The sequence below is a fragment of the Canis aureus genome, chromosome 25, assembly GCF_053574225.1.
Source record: "Canis aureus isolate CA01 chromosome 25, VMU_Caureus_v.1.0, whole genome shotgun sequence".
In the NCBI taxonomy this organism is placed as follows: domain Eukaryota; kingdom Metazoa; phylum Chordata; class Mammalia; order Carnivora; family Canidae; genus Canis; species Canis aureus.
This window is the reverse complement of record NC_135635.1, coordinates 29,648,120-29,663,095: the sequence shown is the minus strand read 5'-3', so window position 1 is coordinate 29,663,095 and position 14,976 is coordinate 29,648,120.

Genomic DNA, 14,976 nt, shown 5'->3' with positions numbered 1-14,976 from the left:
ATCATGATGACTATAGCTAATAATAGTGTAGTGTATATTTATTTTTAATTTTTATTTATTTATGATAGTCACAGAGAGAGAGAGAGAGGCGCAGAGACACAGGCAGAGGGAGAAGCAGGCTCCATGCACCGGGAGCCCGATGTGGGACTCGATCCCAGGTCTCCAGGATCATGCCCTGGGCCAAAGGCAGGCGCCAAACTGCTGCACCACCCAGGGATCCCCCTGTAGTGTATTTTTTTAAAAGATTTATTTATTCATGAGAGAGAGAGAGGCAAAGACACAGGCAGAAGGAGAAGCAGGCTCCATGCAGGGAGCCCGATTCGGGACTCGATCCTGGAGCTCCAGGATCATGCCCTGGGCCCAAGGCAGGTGCTAAACTGCTGAGCCACCCAGGGATCCCCTGTAGTGCATTTTTGAAAACCACTAAGAAAATAAATCTTTAAAGCCCTCATCACAAGAAGAAAAATGTGTAACTATGTATGGGGACATATGTTAACTAGACTTATTGAGGTGATCATTTCACAGTATACACAAATATCAAAAATTTTATTGTATACCTGAAATTAACATAATTTTATATGTCAGTTATATATTAAAAAAAAAAAAAAAGACTTCAGGAGCACCTAGGTGGGTCAGTGGTTGAGCATCTGCTGTTGGCTCAGGTCATGATCCCAGGTTCCTGGAATCAAGTACTGCATCAGGATTCCCACAAGGAGTCTGCTTCTCCCCCTGCCTATGTCTCTGCCCCTGTCTCTGTGTCTCTCATGAATAAATAAATAAAGAAAATCTTTAAAAAAAAATACTTTGTTTATTCTTATTTATAGCATTTAACTACACTCTGCCTTGATTACTACTTTGAATTTATTTAACTCTACTGAAGCTTTTACTTCAAACATTTAGTCTTGGATTAAAGATCCATATATATACATGAAATTATAATCTTTATAAGATTAAGAAGATAGATGAGAAAGTGATCTTGGAAAAAAGTATATGAATAGATCTCTGGGACCGAGCACAGTATTTGAAGATATTTGTGTCCTGTAATATGCTGACCAAAAAGCACCAATATAGAGGAGACTCCAAATAATGAAGATGATCTATCTTGTGAAATTCAGTCAGGCACTATCTACATGCTTACAAAGAGTTCATGGCAGCTAGGAGAAAGGCTATGCATGGTTTCAAAATACAGAACATCCCTCACCAAGGCTGATCTGTCACCTATGACTATTAAGGAGCCAACTGACAACAGCAAAAACAAACTAGGAATCTTTGATCTGTCACAATTTCCTGGCAGTATCAGCCATGGCAACAGGTTGTTTCCACTATACACTTGCATCATGTAAGAAGTAATGATTTTTCTACAGAGTAATAGATTCATATACCAGATTAAAATCAAATTTGCTTTCCCTAACTGGAACATTTTTGTCAGCACCACCATTCATTCTTCATCTATTATTTTAACATTCTACACATTATCAAGAAAGTCCTTTCATAAAAAAAACAAAAAAAACAAAAAAGAAAGAAAGTCATTTCAAAGCAAAAGTATGGTAGGACAACCTACTTTTTTCAATTATATCATCTGGGACACACAAACTGTACATCGGGGATGCTTTCCTATAAGATGTAGTATATTTCTCAAAGCAGAGGCCACGTATGAGACCACCTACTCTAGAACATCTACCCCAGTAACAAAGGAACAGCAAAGAAAATGTCCACTGTCACAGCAAATAAACCACTTTCCCATATCTATAAATTTCATCAGTTGGTTAGAAGGTTCTAGTTCTTAAGAGAGAAATGTTTCCATGAGGGCACAGTTGTGGTCCTATTAAATTGGAAGCTGAAATAGCAGCTGGCCATTTTGGGCTCTCCGTGCAGGTTTAGGAAGGCAAAGTAACAGATCATTGTGGTGACGGACTCTAAGTCCTCAGATGAAATTGAGCCACTCAGTAAGGATAAGGAGACATACTTGAAAACTAGAAGATTCCACTGATGCACTGCTTAGTATTTCTTGTATGAGAATACTGGTACATTGGAAATTTTTAAAGTATTCAATCTATATAAATATGCAGGCTTCAGGCACCTCGTCAGCAGAGGAAATTTGTCTAACATACTGATAGAAAGTAATCCTGAATCATAAGCACTAAATATAATTATTTTGTTTTTACTCATTAAAACCTTGATTAGCAAAAAAAAAAAAGATAATTTATTGTCAAACATTTTAATTCACAGGTTTTTTTCATGTATTTTAGTGGTGATAAAATATTTTGCCACCAGTAGCTTAGATATTTAATAACCTCTATATAGCCATCTAATTGTTTATGAGATTTTTATCTTCGACTCTTCAACCCATTTGAAATTTGATACAGTTTGAGGTATTTATATGTTCCTCCTTAATAATTAATAATTCTGTTATTGATTCTTAATTTAATTTTAATTACATATGAATGATTTCTCAAATGGTTTGAAATATAATCTTCATTATTTACCAACTTAGTTTATAAGAGGCAAAATAAATGCTTAATATTTCAACTGTTAGCAACAGAATTCCTTTTAGTACAGAACTCTCTCCTTTTTAAATATTTTTTATTTAAAGTAAACTATATGCCACACGTGAGGCTTCAACCATGGCCCTGAGATCAAGAGTCACATGCTTTACTGACTGAGCCAGCCAGGAATACCCATAATTTTCTTTAAGGAGGACTATTTTGACAATTGCTTAGGGATGGAAGATGATTCTTTGAAATCATGAGGCAAGATGTATATGCTTTGAAGACCTAAGCTAAAAAAGAGGGAGCAGAATTCCTAAAGAAGATGGTAGTAGAAAAAAGGGGAGAAAAGAATGGCAAGTAACAGAGCAAGTCCCAGGAAACATTAGAATAGTTGGCCTAGTGGCAGAAGAACTTTGAAAAATGGAGATTTCTCCCTCTTTTATTCAACAAATATTAATTGAATGCTTATGGCAAAGATGTTGATCTGAGTTCTGTAGATATTAGGTAACAGCTCTTAGAAATTTTACATTTTGGTGGGAAAGAAAGACAAAAAAATTTCTAAGACCAATATTTAGAAAGTAAAACACTAAATAAGGTAAATGACATAATGTGTTTGATATGGACAGTGAGATGGAGCAGATGGTTAAGAAAGACATTCTAGGGATGCCTGGGTGGCTCAGCCTGCCTTCAGCCCGGGGTGTGATCGGCTCCCTGCATGGAGCCTGCTTCTCCCTCTTCCTGTGTCTCTGTCTCTCTCTCTCTTCCTCTCTCTCTCTGTCTCTCATGAATAAATAAATAAAAAATCTTTAAAAAAAAAAGAAAGAAAGACTTTCTAAAATATTTCTATTGCTGTCACATAAAAACTCTGTTATATTCAAACATATATTCTACTACAAAGTCTAATACTTCAAGCAACAAGGATTATGTTCCTCAATAGACTAATACAGCATATAAAAAGAGAAGCAGGGATAGGAACTCCAAGGCTGAAGTGATTATGAAGCATAAGCCACTGGAATTAAGAGGCCAGCAATGGACTCACAGCTACTGAGTAGCAGAGGGATGACCTCAGCTGGCATGTAACTTACATTTACATACATACTTTGTATTCTATCTCATTTATCTTTCACCTATTCTTATAGCAATACTGAACTCTATTCATTTAAGCCCTATTATAATTTATTGATAATAGGTTTCCAATAACTTGACTTCTTTTGTAGCAGTTGGTTTTTTATATTAAAATAATTTGCCAGGGGATGCCTGGGTGGCTCAGTGGTTGAGCATCTGCCTGTGGCTCAGGTCATGATCCTGGAGTCCTGGGATCAAGTTCCACACCAGGTCTTCCTCTACTTATGTCTCTACCTTTCTCTCTGTGTCTCTCATGAATAAATAAATAAGATCTTAATAAAATAAAATAAAATAAAATAAAATAAAATAATAAAATAAAATAATTTGCCATATTTTTAAAGATTTGCTTATTTTTTTATTTGAGAGAGAGAGAACATGCAAGTTGGGGTGGGGGGCAAGGGAGAGAGAAAGAGAACCTCAAGCAGGCTCCACACTCAGTACAGAGCCCAATGCAGGCCTCAATCTCACAACCCTGAGATCATGACCTGAGCTGAAACCAAGAGTTGGATGCTTAACCAACCATGTCATCCAGCAGCTCCTATTAAGATTTAAAATGAATCTTAATTGCAACATATAAAATAATTACATTTCAATGTCATGTGATCTTATGAATAATAGTATATATATTGTTTTCAAAGTTCCTTCAAAATCTATGTAAATGTGAGAAGGTATTGATAAAAATAATAATTTTCCCAATGTCTAGAAAGCTAAGGATAATTAAATAGGCCAGATGGCAGAAATTAATAAGTTCTCCTTATAACCAAATCCATATTAATTTAGGCTTGTCCAAAGTTAAAATATAATTCTTACTAGAACAAGTAGCTACCATTATGGAGCTTCTTATAAGGAAACACACTTGTATATCATTAACCCAGAATAACTGGTAAATGAAGAAAGAAAATAAGTATACAGAAAACAAATACATACACTTGTGCTTATTCTTCTTAAAATGTAATTGCTCTTAGCGAACACACAGCCACACAAGCATTCATTCTTTTAGATTTTTGCTCAATAGTTTCATTCTACTATGCATGTGAAATAGATGAAGAAGAGTGACATAAAACATAAAATATCAAAAATAATATTCTTTGTGTTTCCTATAATCATTCTGGAAATATTTTAGTTTCTGGAGTGAAATGTAATGTAAAACTTACTGACAAAACAGTGTAGGTATGTTCATGATTGTGACTTTGGGGCCCTGAAAGAAAGGTAAATGACAAAAATTTTCTAGATTTGAGTTTTCCTTATTTCTAGCCATTTTGCTTTGTGCAGTACATTACAGTAATTATATTGATCATTTCTTATTTTAATTTTTGTAATATTATTTTTCTTCCATCTCTGATGATGTGACCAGGTTATGAAAAAAAATACAGACATTCAGGTTTTGGTTGAAAAATTGACTTGAGTGAAGATACAGATTTTTTTTTTTACTTCTATTTCTCTATTCTGATGACCAAGAGACTAGGTAAAAAAAAAATCCTGAATCAATTTATAAATTAGGGAAACATATCAGGTACATTTGAAACATTTGTGACTAGATATGGGCTATGACCTATCAAATAGAAAAAAATGTTTTGGATAAAGTTACTCTTTCGGGATCCCTGGGTGGTACAGCGGTTTAGCGCCTGCCTTTGGCCCAGGGCGTGATCCTGGAGACCCGGGATCGAATCCCACATTGGGCTCCTGGTGCATGGAGCCTGCTTCTCCCTCTGCCTATGTCTCTGCCTCTCTCTCTCTCTGTGTGACTATCATAAATAAATAAAAATTAAAAAAATAAAAAATAATAATAAAAATAAAGTTACTCTTTCTTCAGTAGGGAGTCAGAATCCTCAGAAAGTAATATTCGGAAATCTATAAAAATAATTATATCAGTGAGTCAAAAGGTAAATATATCTATATTTGATGGTTTATTATCTAATTTTATAGTATTATTTAAAAATTAATAATGTAATAAAATTTCCTTACCAGGATGAGAAACTAATGATCAATAACTTTGTCAAGTATACAATACTAGATTTTACATTTAATTTAGAACCACAGAAAGACAATTCTGGATATAGTAGCCAATGCAAGAAAATAGGAAAAATTATACATTTATAATTTTTAATAATTTTATAATTATGAGTTATAATAGCTGTGAAAGTAAAAGCAACATAAAATTATTTCCAGATGTTATAATCACATTTTGAGAAACCTAAGAAACAAAAAGAAAAAAAATTATCTTAAAAGTGGTCAGTATATTACGAAAAATATCCTTCATGTGTATCAGAAATTACCAGTTAGAAAAGCTGAAAGTAAAATATGTCATTCAGAAAATAGCAACGTATTATGGACTATCTAGGAAAAAACACAGAAGATCTATTCAATTTTATTGTAAAATGCTCGCCTTTTAAAAATCTCCAGTGCAGTAATTTATGTTTACTGCAAGAAATGACTCAATATTGAAAGAAATCTCTCTTTCAATCTCTCTTTCAGACACATATGCAGGCACACACATGCACATTCACACACAGAGAGCAGTTCTTGCTTTGTATGGTTCTGATAGGCAAAAATTTCAGTGACTTCAATTTAGTTAATACCAGTCTCCAAATAACACAATTCAAATACCATTTATCATTTTATATTAGCTCTTCAGTCCACACATCACTAGGTAAAAATAGATACACATCACAATCAAATCAAAGAAGTTTTTTAAATATATGGCAGGGGCAGCTGGGTGGTTCAGTCAGTTAAGCATCCGATTCTTGATTTTCAGTTCAGGTGGTGATCTCAGGGTCATGAGATCGAGCCCCACATGGGGCTCCATGCTCAGCACAGACTGCTTAAGACTCTCTCCCTCTTCCTCTGTCCTTCCCCCTTCAAATAAATAAATAAATATTTTAAAGTAAATAAATAAAAATTAAAAAATTAAAAAGTCACTTGAATTAATAAAAAGTAACCTCACAAACATAATATGGTTAGTAGATAGCTTGGCATATAGTAAATGCTCAATAAATGGTAACAATTATAAATAATTTAGAATGGGAAATAATACTCTATTGTCCTCAGATATGTGACTGTTCATAATCAGGTGTAGTTTGCAGCTGTGTTCTTAAATTGCAACAAAGTTGGAACTATTTAAAATATAAAATCTCATTAGTAAGACACTGACTCATACATGTTAAAAGTTACATTAGAAAGTTAATAAGTAAGACAAGTACTGTCCTCCTTCATAATACTTCGAAAACTTTGTGGTACTCTTGACTAGTCTTTTCATTGGCTTGAAATTTATATCTCCAACTCAGGAAAAACTATCCATTCATTAATTCATTCATCTAACATTTATTCAGTGACTCTAATATGACTGCCCAGTGTGCATGATATGCGTTGATCTCTCTGAACCACCCTCTTCTTAATCATGTATGTCCATCAAAATAACCCCATTCTGTCTTACTCTGTCTATACTGCCTTCTCCCTTCCTTCCTTATTGCTTTCTCTCTTCTTTTCCTCTAAACCTTCCCTGGTAAAGAACAGATTTTGATAACATCATGTCTGCTTTCTTCCAGAATATATTCTATAAACTCTGAATTTTCCTAGAGTAACTGAACTACAAATTGGGATCACATATTTGATAAATTACTTAAATGATGTTGAAGTTTTTCTGATTAAAAGAATAGGTGAACAATTTATCACAATCCAATACATATCTTTATCACTTTCTCTTTCCTTTCCTCCAGGTGCACATACCCTGCGCAAATTTGCCACTTCTCTTGTTCGTTCTATTCCTCTTTTATGTTGCTCATTAAAATGTTACAATTTTATACCCAATATTGTTCACACTCTACAAGGTTTTTATCACTTAGATAAAAGCAATCTACTTGATGCACAGCTGGTTTCCAGTATGATCTAATTGCTTTTGTGATATGTCTCAGGCACCTAATGTCACACAGAGCATTGCTGAGCTTTTTCACATAAGTAAATTAAATTACTTGCAGATGAACTTGTTTTATAACATGTATCTGGAAAAAGTTTCAGCTCATTTAGTGAAAGGTCTAATATCAAATCTGACTGAAAATGTACCTGCATTCACTAAATAGTCCATTGTGTATCTTATATCTCTGATTTATTTTGGTTTCTCACCACATATTTCTAAACCCTAATTTTGTTTATAAATATTGATATTTGTTCATACCAAATTTTGTGCTTTTATGTTAATGGTTTCTTTTTATTTTCAATTCCAGTATGCTAAGCAAAATTTATAATTAAATAAGTTTAACTGAGCCGCATTTTTCTTTGGTTTGCATGATTATTTTACGGCTACTAAAATAAGCCATATCACTTACAGTCTGTGAACCTACAATTCTGAAAACTAGCTAATTGGTTTTAATTTTACATCCCAAATTTTGTCATTGTGCCTTAAATTATATTTATTTTAATTTTTAAATTTAAAGATTTCAAGTTTGATACCATATGTTTATTGACTATTTGCATAGCTTTATATGTAAGTAAACAGTTTGGTTTTATTTTATGAGGTTTTCAGGGTAAAAATATATAAGCAAAGAGTAGCAAAGAAAAACAAATAATGACGCAAATAAAAGTTTAACAGTATTACCTTCATCTTTCATTTTAGAAATTGAGATTTTGGTAAAAATAATCATGTTTACTACACCTGTTACTTTATATTATCTTAATTTAATGAAATATCAAGCAGAAGCATGGGTTGGATGCAGTAGAGAAACATTTGCAGGCAAAATAAAGTAAAACCACTAAAAAACACTTATTTCAATTCTTAAATAATTGAGAACCTGACAGTTACAGAAATTTTTAAATCGTGATTTGTAAATACTATTATCTTGTATAAGTAGGCATGTATTTTATATGATTGTTCAATCCTATCAATGTACGTATATAAAATGTTTGCCTTCAATTTACAAAAATTGGTAACTACTTAAGGTAACTGCATATTTTTTGTATTTTCAGCATAAAATCACTAAGTAAGCTTTTAAAGCTCTAAGATGTGTAAAAATGCTTGTACTATGTGTAACAATAGAATAAATTAGATACTAATGAGTATTGGAAGCAATCAAATAGTCTAGGGGACTAAATGGAAATATAATGACAAAGATGGATTAAGAATATTGATGAAAGAGAAGCACAATTAGAAATTAGATAATAAAAGCTAACTGCCATAGGACTAATCAACTAGATGTATCACTTGAAAAAAAAGTTCACTAGGATGTAATCACCAAGAAATGGCATAAAATATATGTGTTACATTTCTGCACTCTGAATTTAAAGATATTCACAAAGTTTAGAAACATTGAATATATATGCAAGTGTAGTCATGACTGAAAGAACTCAAATCACAGTACAAGGTAGGCATTTACCTAATCTTGTCTATAAAGCCACTTTTCCAGTTTGCTGCATGGACCATGGCATAGAGCTGAAACAGAAAGGACTGGGTCTTAATGGTGTGAAAAGATAATAGGTTGGAAATCACAGTTGCCAGGAGATTTAGAAATTGGAAGGCAGGGTGCCTGGGTGGTTCAGTTGGTTAAGCATCTGCCTTCTGCTCAGGTCATGATCCCAGGGGCCTGGGGTAAAGTCCTGCATTGGGCTCCCTGCTCAGCAGGGAGTCTGCTTCTCCCTCTCCCTCTGCCTGCCACTCCCTATGCTTGTGTATGCTTGCTCTCGCTCTCTCTTAAATAAATAAATAAAATCTGAAAGAAAGAAAGAAAGAAAGAAAGAAAGAAAGAAAGAAAGAAAGAAACTAACGAACTAACTAGAAGACAAAGTCCTGAGGCAAAAGGACCAAAACCTTGGTATTTGGGGCAACAGTGTTTTTGACTCATCCCTGAAATGTCAAGGCTCTGTTGGACCCCACAAAGTGATCAGGATTGAAACAGAGGCCATCTCTGCTGTCCACCTGCAGCATGTCACAGGTTTTTGTTTCCTGTAGACCTTGCTCATTATTTGGACCTTGTGGGAGATTGTCAAGAGGTCATTTTTGAAGGGTTTTCTAATAGGGGACATATTCTCAGCATAAAGAACAATATCCTCGGTAGACATTGAGTGATGGAAGTGGGGTATTATAAGTGCCTTCCAGAGGACAATCATAAACCTTTAAAAGAAATCTTCTAACACTGAAGTATTCCTAACAATCTGAAAATGTCTCAGAAAAGGGCACCTTGGGGATCCCTGGGTGGCGCAGAGGTTTGGTGCCTGCCTTTGGCCCAGGGTGCAATCCTGGAGACCCGGGATCAAATCCCACGTCGGGCTCCCGCTGCATGGAGCCTGCTTCTCCCTCTGCCTATGTCTCTGCCTCTCTCTCTCTCTCTCTCTGATGTGACTATCATAAATAAATAAAACTTAAAAATAAATAAATAAATAAATAAATAAATAAATAAATAAGGGCACCTTGAACTAATTCTTTAACCACTTACTAAAACAAAAGGGTACCAATATCTAATCGCAAGGAAGATCATTGAGAGGATGTGACTGGCTGGATGACCTGTGAGCTGAATCCAGCAATTAGAGGCTCCTCACCCACTACCTGTCCTTGGAATATGGATTCTGCTTGCCTTCCCCACTCCCAGAAGCTTCATGGACAAAGCCTTGACACAGTGATGTGGTGTTGAAAGCCTCTGGCCAGTATATGTGACTGAACCCAGGTAGGGCCTCTATATAAAACGTTTAAGATTCAGTGGGTGGGTGCAGAGACCTATTTGTATTGCTGCTGCCCAAGATAAGCCTCATATGTAAGTTCCTTTGCTTGTCAAACCCACCACTTACTAATCTAGAGTGGCCTGCCTTTTCCTTCTGTCTCTCCCTGTCCTCCATGAGCAGGGATCTTTTCACATTTCACCCAGGAAAATTCCAAGGGACATATGAACCAATAAGGCAAATGGGTAAGGCTTCTTCTATTCCTTACTTTTCCATTCTCCGGTCTCTTCTGACCCTGCTTGGACTCTGTCATGTAAAATCTCACTACCCTGTGATCTCCATGCTGGAGGGGCCACATACATTAAATCTCCACACAACAGCCCCAGCTGAGCTGTTAGCCAACAGCCAGAGTCAGTGGCCAACCATGTAAATAAGCTGTTGGTTCTCCAGCCCATCCATCCATCTTCAAATGACTGAAGCCCCAGCTACCATCTCACTATGACCCCTGAGCGACTTCAAATAAAAACAGTACAAACAAGGCATGCCCCAAATTGTGACATACAAAAGCATGAGCAAAAGAAAATGGTTTTCTAATCACTTATTCTGGGGTAATTTTTTATGTGTCATTAGTAATTAAAACAAGAAAGCCGTGATCATTTGGATTATTCAGCAAATATTCACTTTCATTGATATTGGACTTAGACTTATGATTTGCTTTGGCCAGAGAAAAATTCTTGAAATGGGCCTGTGTAATGGACCTTGCCCTATTGCAATTTTGATATTGTGAGGAGAAGAAATTTGTGACCCTTTATAGGTGGGTAGCGAATGAACACATAAAGAGCAGAACAGAACTTGGTTAGCAACAAGGAGCCAAAACTAGGCAGACAGACAGCCTAACACCCAGCTATCCATCTGAGCCAAGACCAGCTGAGCTACCTCAACTGTGCTGCAGATATTAAGCATTGATTGTGCTGTAATTATAGCATTGAGATTTTGTAACTGCCATGCAGCAATTCCACTGATGAAGAGGATGGAATTTGGGGAGGTACTTGAGATAGTTGTAGTTACATCTAGAAAAACTGTAACTTATTTTTTGAAACAGAGGAGAAAAAAAGTGTAGTTGTAGTTACATCTAGAAAAACTGTAACTTCTTTTTTGAAATAGAGGAGAAAAAAGTGGCTATAGAGTGTGAGACAGCTATCTAAGAAGGCTAGTTTTCTAGGGTAAAGATGGTAGAGTACAAAGGATCACAAGAAAGTATTACCATGCATTTTAGTCCTATCAAGTATAGACTTTAAAATTTTTGGAAAGCAAGGGACAGACACCAGGGTGGCTCAGTGGGTTAAGCATCCAACTCTTGGTTTCAGCTCAGGTCCTGATCTCAGGATCATGAGATGAGCCTTGTGTCAGGTGGGTGTGGAGCTTGCTTATAGATTCTCTCCATCTCCTTCTGCTCCTCCTCACCTCCCATTCCCCAGTCTGCTCACCCTTGCATGCGCATGAGCACTTTCCCTCTCTCTCAAATAAATAAATCTTTAAAAATAATTTATGCAAAGCAAAATAAGCTGAAGACTATTCCTAGTGACCTCTTCTACATGTCACAGGAGTTTCTATCTCATCTAACCACTGGAAAAGTGTGCTGTGGTTGTAACATATGAACATGGAGCAAGGCCCCATTCACATTCTAACTTCCCTTCCCTTCCCTTCCCATCCTTTCCCTTATCTTATCTTGGCCAAGCCATCAAGAAGACCAGAAACATCCTCTCCTTTTTCTCCTATTTTGTAAAGTGAGGATGTAGCCTGCCTAGCTATCCTCTGCAACAAATAGTTGAACATATAATTATCTAGCACTGCAGTTTTAAAATTTACCATTAAACAATCATAACTGTCTTGTCTTCACTTTCATTAACAGATTGTAATTTTGTTCTTTGAAAGGGTGATTTGGCCTTAAGAATAGTTCTGAGAGAACAATTTGAATTTTTTTCATCTTAAACACGTCTCAAGATTTTCCTTGTCTTAAATAGGAATGATGATCCGGATGACCCACTTATAAATGTTCATGTTCAGCTTTCATCTGCAAGAGCTCAGAGAGGGCTGCCCTCCGACTAATCAAAACTCACTTATACCACTGAATATGCTGATTGTTTACCTTGATTGTACATTTCAATTTTCATAGTAACACTGCATAAAGGGCCTCTTATTTAATAGAGAATAAAGGTAATGGATTCAGTTTTGTTGAAATAAGTCGATTCTGCCTAACATGACTTACTCCACTGCAAAATTTCTTACTACACAACATCCTTTGAGACACACTTTGGGGTTTGTCAGAAAAATACACATGGAAGAAATTTAGTACAAATTTGGTCTCATCATCAGCCTGTCCTAAAATATATTTCGATCAATATGAAAAAAAATCACAGAAAAAAAAAAGAGAGAAAGAGAAAGAGAGAGAGATGGTCCTATGATGACAGTTAAGATGGTCTCAGAATGTGTTAATATTTATTATTGTGAAAGTTTGTGATCATTTAATTAAGTTGCCTTATCTTTTGCCCTAAATTCTTAAAAAAGACAGCCATATAAATCCAGCCTAATAATCACTTCAGAATTTTAAATGTCTATTGATTTTTTTTCTTCTAAAATCTCTTCAATAAGATCTGTCTCTAGAGAATTCTATAAAAAGGGCAAAAGATGTCTTTGCAGCCTTGGCTCTTTCAGTCACTGGGCAGTTTAATGACTCATTGTACTTATAAATGTTCCTGATTAGGCTCCTTTATTTTTATTCTGTAATTTAATTTATATCATTACATTTCACACAGAATTTTCTCACTTCTGCTACCCGATTCACACATCATTAAATGTCTACTTATGCAGTTGATAGTCTCTTATAAACATCAAGTATGTTTTCTTGACTTAGCCTTTGATAATCTTTTGCAATCGATCTCTTCTTTCAAATGGACAGAAGTGATTTTTCACATGTCTGACATGTATAACATGGTGTGTGAAATCACTTATCTTAAAATCAAACCTCAGTTGCACATATGCTGATGCTGAGAAATAACTATTACTAAAGGATAATGCTAAAAATTAATTACGTCCCTTGGATTTCATTTTGCCCAGATCTTGGAGATGTTAATACTAAAGCAGCTTTTTGCTTACTAGGGTATTAGTTTCCCACAGCACAGTTTGAAACTTTAAATCAGAAGATGTACAACCAAGTATAAAAATATATGTATAATTTTATACTGAAGCATAAACTGTCATGGATATGAAATTCTAATGTAAGTCATCAAACCAAAATATAATCTTCCATAAGATAATTATGAAACTGTGTCTAGGATGTTTGACTCCTCTCACCTACTTTAAGAATATAAAATAATCACGTGGAAGTATCACAAGGAAATTTTCTTTGAAGAAAGCTTTGGCTTCCCTCTCAGCCATCTCCCTTGTTAGATGGGAGATGTGAGAACTTGCTCCCTTCAAGCAATGGGAGGCCTTTCTGGGAGGTCCCAGGTATAAGTTCCCCAAGATGTGCAGACATGAGACACTGAGGCCTGCCTAATGTCCAATAAAGTCAAAGCTACCTTTGACCTGGGATATGACTCCTACATGGAAAATCTAGAGACCAAGAAAAAAAAACTGATAGACTGGTGGCAGATCTAAGGCGAGGACCACTGCCATGAGACAGGTTTGTATTTGGAGTTTTCAGATACGAGTTGCACAAATGTTTTCTAGAGATGAGAGTCTCATATACCTGGGGACCACAAAGAAGCTAGAGGGATAATTCCTGATATCTTGGAAGTTATAAATGGTTATCCATCAGCGAACCTCAAGGGGGAAAGACAGCAAAAATCCACCAAAGAGGCCCGGAGATAGTTAGCTTTACCCAGCTTCCAGGGATGGAAAGCTGGAAAGAATCCACAAATAGAGATTATTCAATTACCTTACATCTCCTCCATCCCTCTACCTTAAATAAAATTGAAGGCAAAATTTAAGCTAGCCATGGAAAATCTAGAGTAACTCTGAGGCAAGAAGAGTAAACCTCAGGTCAGGTTTGAGGTTTTTATTTTTGTAAAGAACTTGAAATTCCAACTACTTGATTAAGACAGCATTTGAAAATTAAAATGCCTTGAAAGACTTACGTATAGGCAAACAGAAGAAACAGGAGACCAATCATAGCTCTCCTACAGAGCCAAGCAATTTTTTACCTCAATTTAGTGCATTTTAAAGGGATGATGGCTGACAAAAAGAACAGGTCATGAATTTTGCTTATTCAGCATGAAGATGACATAATTGTTGAAGGATTTATTTTAATAAATGTCAGGGGTTGGACTTAACTGGAATTTCAACCCAGAATAAATAATATTTATTTGCTATTTCATAAAAAAATTTTCAACAAGTATTAAAAGAACATATTCTCTTTATCCTTCCCTTATTTAAGCTTTGCATGATATCTGACAAAATACATCACTTGTAAATGTTTGGTGACTGTCTCACTTTGGGGAGGCAGTCTGTTGGTTTTGAAAAGTCAAATATTCGAATTAACAGAAACTCACATTTCTAGTTTGCCTATGTACTACGAACGAGGTAATTATTATCTCCAATATCAGAAGAATATTGAAGCTCAGAAAGTTTAGTTTCCCCAAATCATCCTGCCAGTAAAGCCAGAAGTAGAAACTGATCTTCTTGACTCCAAAGGTTGTACTCTTTGAAGTACATTTTA